The sequence below is a fragment of the Photinus pyralis genome, unplaced genomic scaffold (assembly GCF_008802855.1).
Source record: "Photinus pyralis isolate 1611_PpyrPB1 unplaced genomic scaffold, Ppyr1.3 Ppyr1.4_LG4, whole genome shotgun sequence".
NCBI lineage: Eukaryota > Metazoa > Arthropoda > Insecta > Coleoptera > Lampyridae > Photinus > Photinus pyralis.
The window spans coordinates 5,822,315-5,834,650 of NW_022170511.1; the positions used below are offsets into that span (position 1 = coordinate 5,822,315).

A 12,336-nucleotide genomic window follows, 5' to 3' on the forward strand; every position below is an offset into this window, starting at 1 on the left:
AGTGTCTAATCGAATATTCTGCAGTTGAGTGTAGAAGGCCAAAGGCCTGAGGTGAGATGGTGCTTTGCATGGACAGCAGACAGGCAGTGGTTTAGAGTTGAATTGCCGTTTAAATCGACAGAATGTTAATTATGGTTTTTCGTATTCGGATTACTCGACGTGCCAAACGTTAGATTTTGTCTCGCACTTTGTATGCCGCGCTATCACGCCCTCTCTGTTGTTTTGTATTTTATCTGATTGAAGATTATTGCCAGAAAGCACCCTTCTGAATTCAGACGGCCATCGCCAGGATTCAAAGGTGTTATTTTATTTCATCGACACTACGCGAAATAACGTTTGTGCATAAAGATTTTCGATACAGCCAAACTAAAGGTAATTTTGTTGCGTGTGCTTCAAGTGCATGTAACAAACCCATTCACTCGATCCGAAATCTTTTTAAAACTAATTTTTTTGCGGTGATCATCCAAAGTTGTCTGGCGATAGAGTAAATTCCAATCAGTTTTTTCCTCTATGAGTTTACTCGCAATTAAAAATTGCATCTGAAATGGTGAAATGAATTATTTTTGTATAGACAAAATTTGATGAAAATTTAACTAAAATGACTGTGGTATACGTTCTAAATTTTTTTGATTTATAGTACGCAACACAATTAAGTTTACGTTAGACAAGTTAATGCAACTAAGGATTCTAATATAATTAGAAAACGTTGTGTACGGTGTATACATCACGGTTCCATTAAATCATCTCGATATAATTGCGAGGCATTAGTTTAAATATGACATTGGTATAATACGGTAATTCCAGAAAATAATTTTCTCGGCGGAAATTAAGAAGATAGTGGCGTCTTAGAACGCCCCCGTTTGAATACATAAAGCCATTTTACTTCGTGCTTGTTTTCATCAGTTTTCTCATTCGGCTTAAACTATTTTAATTAAAGCAACGGCTAATTTAACTAGACAAATTTTCGTTGCAGAAAAGAGACCACTCATTTTCTTCGCTCGTCGTTGGTGTGCGGTTATTGTTGTTGCTTCATAATGGCGATGTCTCTCGGTTTTGATTATATTTACAATTTTGTTTAGCAGAGACGGGCTAAATTTTGCAGGTACCTAAACTTCGCGAATAAATTTAAGTGAAATTCCACCGAAATAACTTTGGAATTAAATTGTTTCTAGGTATTGTTGCTTGTTCTACGGAATAAAAGGCAATAAAATGATATTCGTTTTAGTAATATCCTTTATGCTGAAAGCTTACCCGTGCAAAATGCACAATATCGTACACTCTTAAGTATAGGAAAAAATACATGCATATACATATAGCGGAATAACCTGTCATTATATGATTATTTAATAATCGCCTAAAATAAAGTAGGAACAATTTTGGAGAATTCATTTTAAAATTTAATTTAATTTTTTTACTCCGCCCTCTCTCGCAACTCCTATTATCTTAAACTTTTTAGAATGTAAAAATCACTAATCGAGGGGGTGTTCTCTTTCGATAACTGGTATATCGCTACTTCGAACTACTTTCTATTTTGACAGTAATTCGAGTAATTCTTTAATTAGTTTTGTAATTCTCAAGTACAATTCCAAATGTTTGGGTAATTCGGAGTGATCTGGTAATGCAAATTGTTATCCGAGTACTGCAATAATTTACCTACTGAAAAATCGTATAGAAGGTTCGTTTCACCGCCATAACAGCTGTTATATACTAGAACGTTTTTTTTTCTATCTAACAGTAGTCTAAAAAATGTAATGCAAACCCAATGGACGTATCAACTGAACGTACCGAAAAATACTATCAATCTTCCTTGTGTCCGGAATATAGAATCACTGTCGAAAAATTCTATCCGTGGTCACTGACTGGGAAATTTTATATTAAACAATTCATAGTTCCGGAAAAACTGAGTAAGTGTAATTGAATACGAGAGGAACAAGAATTGTGAGTAAAATTTGGAAATAGTAGAGAGATATTGTGAAAATTTAAGAGGAAAAGGGAAAAGTATGATGCGAACGTGAGGAAATCCTAAAAGGAATTTGAGGGTAGCTTGAAAACCACTTGAGGGCACCGAGAACGACTTATTGAGAGTAGTTTAAGAAGAACATAAAAATATCTTGAAAAGATTAGACATGAACGTTAATAGAATTTGAGGGGAGTGATATACTAAGGCAACCTCGAAGGTAACCAAGAAGAAATTAAAAAAAAAAACTAGAGAACGGCAATTCACAAGAACTTGAAGGAAGCTTAAAAGTACCTTGAGAACAGAGAGTATGCAGGGAATTTGATGAGAACTTGAGAACGATGTGTAGACAAAATAAAAACTCGAAATTTGGCACACATGTGGAACATGATATAAGTACTCATTATTATGAATAGTCAGAAAAAAATTAGGGTTGTCATTAAAAAAAATCTATAAAATTTCGGACACCCTGTACCTATAACATTTTATTACATCAAGAAGAGCGCAGTTTAAAATACTAATCGACGAGTCCGAGCAAGTTCCGTTCAAGTTAAATAATCCTGTGAATAGAGAGGGGTTACCGTACAAACAGTTCGGTAATTCCTAATTTTTGATATGCTGTCTAGGATGGTTAGTAAGTGTTTAAAATGCAAAATGCACTATCCCCCCCCCCCGCCGCCGCGTCCGCCACCATTTTAAAAAAATCCGAAAAAAATTGGCACTTTCTTCAGATTTTCGCTTATATTTCCGTTTCGGTGCATTTTAGCTACAAATGTACCTACAATGTTTAGAGAATTAAATTTTCTATAATTTTTTAAAATTTTGTTTCTAGGACTGATAGTTATGGAGATATGCACTTTTTAAAAGAATCAAAAAATCTCCTTTCCGGAAATTTGTCAAACCTCTAACTTTAGAAAAGAGTGAATGACCGGTTCCTAGCCGAAACACTGTAATAGTGTTGATGGACTTTAAGAGCCCCTTATCACGAGACGTTTTTGAAGCGCTGCAGAGTGGTGCGGCTGGTAGAGAAACATTGCATTCTAGTATAAAAACGGTCACGTCAATCATCGCAGGTAGCCGAATACTGCAAAACTGGTCACCTGTGTGTTGTATCTAGCCCATACGAAGAAAAAGCCAAAGTTTGGTAATGGGCGGCTACCTGAGACTGTTTTTATACTAAACGACGTATAGGCATCGTAATTTGACGTTTGTAAGTTACAAGTGGGCCTTTTTTGTCCAAAATGAGTCGTTTCGGTGTAAAATCACTAAAAAACATACATGAACAAATTAAATGAAACGTGCCCTTGTGCCCTTAAGCACGATTAAAACGAAGAAAATGTCAAATTCAGAGGCTTTCGATTACTCTCCGTAAGATTGTTAAAAAAGTTATAGTCTTCTTGAGGTGAAAATTTAACGACGGACCGGTTATTTCTAATATAGCAACCCAATCCAATCGGAAAGTTTTGCGCAGTGTTGGCTGGTTTTTCTTGCTCTATACAGCAAAAATGATCCGTGCTCTTATCAAGGGTCTTATTATAAATGTGTCAGAGAATTATTCATTATACTGGGGTTACATGGGGGAATTTAATAAATAATGGTATCGACATAAACGGTTTTGAAAAAATCCTCGAACACGTCAAATTTTATGTTACATGAGACATATTTTACTGTACTTGCCACAAAGTTGTTTAATGATCCTTCCAAAAAGCGGGTAAAATTTTAAAGTTTAGACGCTTTAAACTGTGAAAATTGAAACAGAACTCGATCTTAAGGTTTCAATCCTGTCTTTGCAGCCCCAGGTTAAAACTGAATTTTGGTTTTTAAAATTTCAGCTAGAGTTACCGGACTGAACCACAAGTATTGAATTCTTTGATTTCAGGTCTCAAACAATATCGATTCTTATGTTTGTGGTGTTTCTGATTTTTGATATTCAATGCTAAAGTTGAGATTTAAGATTTTTAATTCTCATCTTTAGTCTCCAATTCATAATTTATGGGGTTGAATTTCAAGTTTTAGATGTCGGAGTCTCGAAGTTTCGAAATTTCGAATTTCAATAATATAAATATAAATAAAAATTCGTAAGATTTAATTATAATTTGCAACTAAACATCCAATGAATTTCTCTTCTTCCGATCTTTTGGCGTGCACCCTGTAACTTTAGACTTCCAGAATAAAGAGCGTTTAAGCTTTGGAAATTATCGACTTAAAAGAAATTTAAAATAAAAAATTTGGGTCTAATAGAACCACTCTAGCTAACACTGAGCTACCCTAATTTCAAGAAAAATCAGCCCCATTAAGGGACGTTACAATGCTGTAACTATCAAGGATATGTAAGTACATTTTTAATTATGGTATTGAATTATTAATTATTTTACAAAACAATTTTTTTTTTCATAAAGCTATAGCAAAAATCTTACAATTCTTAAAATTTTGAAATGGTAACAGTATTGCTTCTGTAAAGGGCGAGTTGGAGGGATCAATCCATTAGTATCTTTTTCTATTATTTCAAAAATTAAATCTGGAGTTAGGATCTTGATTTCACAGCCGACTCTATCAGCCTCCCAAATTTATCACAGCCTGTAACGGGTTAATAATTTATTGCCCAATTATGTTATCCATATATGATAAATTTTACTAAACTCTTTATTTGTTTAACAAAAAAGCTTTCGAACCTTTTTTTTCATAGGCCTTTTAAAAGAAAATTTGATCGTCTAACTACGGAGTGTATTTTTATAATCTTGGGTCCGGTCACAAGCATGTTCATATTCTGAACCTAAAAGCACAGAAATGATCCTATTGCGATAACAGAATTTCCTTTGAAAATGAAAGCAATCTCACAATTTTGAAATTAATTATATAGTCCAGATTCTAGTTTAGATTCTCAAATTCGAATGCATTAACGTTTTGACGGATTCAAACGTGTCCACAACCCTAGTAGAGCAAGGTTTTCGCCATAATTAGGGCGAGTTACTTTAGCGTATTTTCCATGCATTGATCAGTACTTCCCAAAAGGCCATACCTACGTGCGCTACGTTTTTCTTTATTAATATTATCTACAGTTAAAAGGTCAAATTGGTATTGCGCGGTTTGCGCATGAGAACATCTGATTTTTACTATATGCGATATGTTTGTGTTTACTAGAAGCGCATCTGTGGTTAAGATTTTAACAAAATATATTAATAAATAAGAAAGTTGATATTGCACAGCTCACGATTTTTCTTGACCAGAGCTATAAGCTATACGGAATTAAAAAAGAACGAACCAAATATATTGAAAACTGTAGGAGTAGTTATGTCCTCGGACAGGTTGCAATAGCGCACCCAACTTTTTTGGAAAATGCGCTAAAAAGAGTCCATAAATCAGTTCTCAGTATCAGATCTAAGGTTTAGGGGTCTATTGAGCAGCGTCAAGTACATCGCGGTTTAGATTCCATTGCCCATTTCATTCCTGAATTATGATTCCATACTAACACAGGAGTAATATGAATAATTATCAAAAAAACCTGAAATCGTCGGTAAATAAAAATAATCCTTGAAATTGTTAAATTGAGTACTAATTCACAATGTTGGAAAAGTCCTTTAAAATCGTTTTCAATGTTGTCCATTTATGGCGTGTTGTAGGTATTGCACAAATTACATGGTCTCGATTGTTTAATAAAAATAGGACAGATAAAGATACATGTTAAAACAATACACCACAGGTAGTAATAAAGTCTTTGTGGTAGACCAACAGGAAACCTTAGAAATGATGTAGACATAGCAGGATAATTGAATTTACGAGTTCGTAGCGTAACGCGGAAACCACAAAAAGTCGATAATCTCAAGATTACTTAACGAAAATGAACTGTAATGCGGGTTTAGCTCAAGCATGAAACTAAATCATCATAAACAAGTCGCGAATTCATTCACATAAAAAGTTAAATACGCACTTAGCACATGTGGTAAAGTGCTAATTGCTGCATCGATAAAATATTGAGCCACTTGTAATATTAAGAAACGGCTTCATTCTACATTTTATAGTCCAGTTATGCTCTCCACTCGACCATATAGGACTGCATGAATTAAAGATTAAGTCCCATCCCAGATTGCAGTTCATTATTATTAACAAACCCGCTTGTGGGATTAAGATATATCTACCTACTTTTATTAACCGGCACACCGTACCATTTACCCATTAACGCCCAATTTGAATCGATGCGGTTTGCTTAAACTTTGACACCAGAAGGGTTGTTATTAATTACGCTAATAGGTAATTATGGGGTAGTAAAGTCAAACCTGGTGTATTTGCGTGCAGACAAAAACAAGGAATGCGTGACTAGAAGTAAACCAGTACCTACCCCCTACTTCTAGTGAAGATTAAATAAGAGAGGTGTGATCCCCGTTTCATTTCTTTAAGGAAAAGTATAGTCCTCAAAACGGACAAAAATACAGAAGTGAAAAACCTTCGAAGGATAAAGAGAGTAGCTACTTTTCAGATTTGAAATATAGAACTCACATCAGAAAGTTTTCTCAGCCAGGCGAAAAATAATAACGTCGAGCTGATATGGGTACCCGGCCATTTTGCTGTTAAGGGCCAATGAGGTTCTGCTGCTGAAAACAAAAACCATTTTAAAAGGATGGCATGAGGTATCCTCCACCCAAAGAGCTGAAGTCCTTCTGATTAACGGGGCACTGTCGAATGAAAGGACGGGGAACAAAATGGGTCTTAAAATCTCTCCTCGTACACTTCCAGCATCTGCTGCAAAGAGGTCCTAATATTGATCTAAATTAAAGTTTTAAAAGACTTGGTTGCCTCGATCAACTTCCGAAATGAATTTCATATAATTTATTACAATAATTTTTATCAACACCTGAAATAAATCGTGGATTCGAGAAGGTAAGTCTGACATAGACTATGTCCCGGTCGCACAATGGGTTCGAATAAACACAATTAATTGATTGACAATAATGACAAAAACTTATTAAAAAAATATTCATTTTCAATATTTTCAATATTCCGTTTATTCGGTAATTCCAGGCATCTAAAGGAAACATCACATCCATAAAAATATGATCACCTTCCTCCGGACTTCGCCCTCATTAATCAAGCTGCAAATTCATGAAAAAAAGAATCACTTTCAAAACTAGTTGTACAAATAACTATTATTCACAATTGCTTTTACTCCTAAATCCCTTTTATAATAAAAATTCTCCCTTATTCGGTCACCTAAAATTTTATAATCTTTACCTAACATCTTTCCCCCCTATGCCTTTTCTTGATAAAACATCTATTCTTCTTCTTTATGTAGGTACTTGATCTCAAAGAAGAATTCTTGCAAAATCAAACTCCAACGATACATTTCATTATTTGCAAAACGCGTTGACATTAAATACGTCAAATCCCGAGAATAATCTAGAATTACAAACTTCCTGTAACTCAAGGAATGCAATTTCTCCGGCCCCTTTAAAATTCCTGTAATAAAGCAACTAGATAACTCAACCCCTTTCTTTACTAAACCCCCTTTATCTCCTTGAATATCTTCTTTAAATTCTTTCTTGACTTTACCCGCTTCTTCGACTGGTTTCTCTACTTTATCTTCAACTTGTTCTTTCTATATTCCAATATCTTGCTGTGTAACTTGAACTTCAACTTGCATTTCAACGTTGTCCTGTACATGATCTTTAACTGCTTCTTCTTTAACTTTAATTTGTTTATCTGCAACCTCTTGTTTATAATTCTCAACTTATGCTTCTTCCTGATCTATAAAGTTTATACCTTCTTCTTCAACAATTGGTTTATTCCAATTACCAGTAAACGCTGTTTCATTTTGTTTTTCTTAACTCGTTTCTTCTACACTATCGACCTCATTATAGTTTTATCTCTTTCCGCCTTGGCATCAGTCTCATCAGAATTTTTTGTACTATCAGGGGAATCTACTTCCATCGCTTCCTTAGTCTCGTTTTTCAGGGTGCTCTCATTTTGTTCTTCAGATACATTTTCAGTTACTCCATTTTCATCTACTGTTTCCTCCTTTACATCATTTGTTTCTTCCTTTACACCATTCGATTCTTTAACCTTTTTTCATTTTCTTCTTTTACCTCATCTGGTTCCTTATTATTACTGTCTTACAAACTTTACTATTAGTCTCCTGCACTTCCATATCACTTTCCACCTGGTGCAACTTCAGGTCCACCCTTTTCCTTTTTCCACGCATACGATCTAGTAATTCTCTTATTTCACCGCTCGCTTAATTCCTTTTCACCTATCTTTTCGCCCTTTTTTCGACCAACGCATCCGACTCTCGCCGAGTTCATTTCCTCATCTAAATACTACATCTTTAATTCCGCAATATTCGCATCCATTTTCTTCATTAATTCATTACGCTGTAAATCCATTTTGTTAACTACTTCTCTTATTATTTCCGGCCTTCTTCTTATTTCCTTCAGGATCGCAGCAACCCATTCCTCCCGGTCTTCATCCTCATCGTAGATATCTTCTTGAATTCTTGTTGAGACTTCTTTTCTATACGAAGTTCTTCTTTATTAAAATCACTTTCTATTTAGAACGCTAGACGCTAGCTTTACTTATCACTACCTACTCCTGTAAAAAGTTTATGTCTGAATACCAAAAATAATTTAACGCTGCAACAAAATTTCCCTACTCTCAATTTAAATTGGGGAAATTTGATCTACGTTTCACGTTTTCCTGATTTTCCTCACGCAACGGGATGTCAGTTTTTAGCGATGATATTCAAGTACATATTGATTTGTTATAATTATAGTTTAAAAAGTACATAACACGCTGACAAAGCAGATTGCTGTTCTTAGGCCGGCAAAACTGGCAACATTATTTGCATTAACATGAGAACAAAAAATTAGATACAGTGAGCTCGATCTATTCTTTCAGTAGAGGCATTTAAAATAGTGATATAAATAATAATAGAATAATTTTGTTGTCGTTACCCCCAATAAAATAGTGGGTATCGGTTGGAAACGAGAGGAGTGAAAATGCCTAACCGATAAGAATCAGCTGGGCTGAAAAGGAGAAAATTCACAGTAAGAAAAATATGGAATAAATACAGGATAATTAAGCACAACATGTTATTTATATCTTGTATCAGTGCGACTTAATTACTTTATAAAGGAGTACTCGTTGAGTGTAATGCATTGGGCGTATCCACAAATAATAAATCGTAAGGAACATTGATTTTAAATCGGCCGTTGTTAACTTGTTGCTAACGGGATATAGAAACGTCTCTTCTAATTACTTTAATTAGGGTTGACATATTGAAGAGATACGAAGACTGTAAGAAAAAGTCATTGCTGGACTGAAGTGGCCCATCGACGTCAATTCTGAATACAATCCAATTTCGCGAAACTGTAACCCCCTATTCCGAAATATCAAATTAAGCTAAAAATTTGTCACAGAAGGGGTAATAATATCAGATTCGGGTCGTATACATTAACCACAAAACCGTACCAATTTAATTAATATCCCATCTTTGTGTGATCCTACAGTGTTATAATAAAGATTTGATGATATCTAATTCCTGGATCCCTTTGTCTCTGTGAATGTAACTGGCAGATCGTTTAAAATAAGGTTTAACAGTGAAGCCTACGGCTTAAGAGGCCATTCATAGCATCCTGTCGCAAACCACGGAAAGGCGGGATCTCACCATGTAAATGTGTGCACAAGGGTTACCAACTCATTCAGAAATATTCATTTAGAAACCGCGTCAATTTACACAAACCATTAATCATGCAATTCCGCCAAATGAAATTACGGCAATAATATATTCAAAATACCTTTTAATGGAAACACTGCCACGCCGATTTAAAATATCTTCATTACGCAGATGACAGACCATTAATAAGCTACCATAATTGATATTTTAATTGAACCATCTTAATGATGTAATTACGCATTTAGGAGTGGTAACTGGCATTTTATTTCCAGCGAAAATGAATTAAGGGGAACGCTTGCGAAATTTGGTTAGTGTGGCAACAAATTGTTTAATTAATTGGAAATCAAAGACGCCATAATTGAAAAACGTTATTTCCTGAAAATGTGGAACTTTCAATCATACCATCAGATCGCAAATTACTCCCGCCGCCATTATCTACTAACAGTAGAACGAAATGAATGCAATTAAACGAACATTCTTTTTTTCGATAATCAGTTACTGAAATGTGCACTTTATTCTGTTTGAACGGAATACGGTTTAATTGACAGCATGCACGTTAGTTCATTATTGTTATTGTATTGGTTTAATTACATACACATGCAATACAATGTTAATTAAACTCAGTCACGTTTATTGACAATCAAAGATTGCACGGAATAACTAAATTTGCCGGCCAAATTAGGTATGCGACAAAAACTTGTACAGTTTTACCGCGCCCACGCCATAAATAAACATAAACGGCGATCAATATACTTAAAAGTAATCCTTTTAATAATAATAAAACGGGAATTACACCTACTTCGAGAATTTTAATCGCCAAAGGGCAACTCTGTTGCAAAATTATGAGCCATCGTTTATTAAAACTTGCAAATATGCTAATTCAACTTGTTAGTAAACGTTGTGACATAATACAAACGGCCTAGCTTTTGGTGCAGTAAAGTGCTCAACGTAATATGGAATAATTGCATTTCAGCTATTTCAAATTAGTCGGCTAATACCAACACGAGCAAATTAGAGAAATCCTTTTATGTTTCGTCTAATCTGACAATTTTGCACTTGATTAACTATCTTTCCAATTAACTATTTTCAAGAAAACAATTTCTTTCAACATGAAATACCTTATCGGGTCTGGCGACCCCCATTCACTACCAACAAACAACACGGTAATGGAACATATTTATTTATAAGCTAAACGTTGAATAAATGAAAACCAAGTATAAACGTGCTTATAAATATTCCAATTTATTGGAATGTGTATTGATTATACATGTATGTAGGATAATATAATATCACACGATAATCAAATATTTAAAATTTTTAATGGGCGGTTTGACAGTTATTGAAAATTTCAATCGAAAATACTTGCAGATAGAAACTAACCATTTTTAAATGACTTGCATTAACGAAGAAATGGGAAGGGCAAATGACAATATTTATATTATACGCAAATCGGACATAACATTAACAGCTATCAGAAACTTTTCACAGAGTGCAAGCTCACACTTTCAGGAAACTTCACTTTTTTTAATTAAACTAGATCTTGATAAATAAGATGAGAAGTTTTCGGTGGCTGCTCGGACGGTAGAAACTTTTAATGAAAGACAAACCTTGTAGAAAGGTTTTACTAAGGTGGCAATTGTTTTGTTTACTCGCACTCGAATACGGACAGACCTTTTAAAAACCTTCCACAAACTTATACTATTTTACTTGGCGATAACTTAAATCTTGTATTAAGTTAAGATAGCTTCATATGCATACTTTATTTCGAAACCGACGAACTGCGTCTTCTTTAATGTAAACAGATGATCTTTACCGTCACGAGAACTAGGAGCACCAGCCTCGTTTTAAATTGATTCCCATATTTAAGGTAACACCACTACCACGATCAAATAATCTTCTTCAGGACTCTAAAAAAAACTCCTGCATCCTGTAATAGCGATAAGAACACGTGCGATAATTAAATTTCGTCCGATAAGACTCCTTATCGCAAAGGACCAGATGTGACTAAGTTAAAGCATCTTATCTCTTAATGGAATAAATTGCAAAAGCGATAAAAATGTAAATATTACGCAATTACAAACAATAGGCACTGAGATCACAAATTGAAGTAAAATAACTAACCTTATTCGTGAATAATCCCCCAGATTTACACTTAATAAATTAATTATCGTCATGTACAGGGTGTCCCGAAATAGACGTGTGCATGACGTTGTTTAAACAACAATATATTCGTTACATTCAATATCATTTTCATTATTTATTTGTTAGTTCGTCCCTTTCTTGCTAACATTTTTGAATTATGAGTTTCAAGTATGTAGCCCCAACAGTTTTGAAAGTTTCTCAAAATCAGGTTTTGATTCGTGAAATATAGAAAACTATGAAAGATTCTTGCATTTGGCACTAATAATAGTTTATTTAACTCTACATCTTCTACCATACTCTACATATATTAACAGAAAATTTAATTTTTAATTTAATAATTATACTTAGTGAATTCCAAAAACTATCTTAGCAAATTCTTTGATTAATTTTAATGATTGATTATGAATATCCGCCAACTTACAGATACTCTTGTAAAGAGAGCACATGCGGTGAATTGATGACTTTAAAAGTACAATATTAAATCTTAGAAGAGGGTTTGTGTTTCGAATAGGTAGTTCTGGAATTCTGCAGAAAACATTGAGAGGTTTTTTTTAGAAACCAAGAGAATATTCGG

The 12,336-nt window shown here is 34.2% G+C and overlaps 1 protein-coding gene across 8 annotated transcripts in view; it reads right to left on the reverse strand.

Annotated features, from left to right (window-relative positions):
* Nucleotides 1-12,336, reverse strand: part of LOC116168086 (LIM domain only protein 3) — a 188,210-nt gene that overhangs the window by 20,430 nt on the left and 155,444 nt on the right. The window lies entirely within an intron of this gene.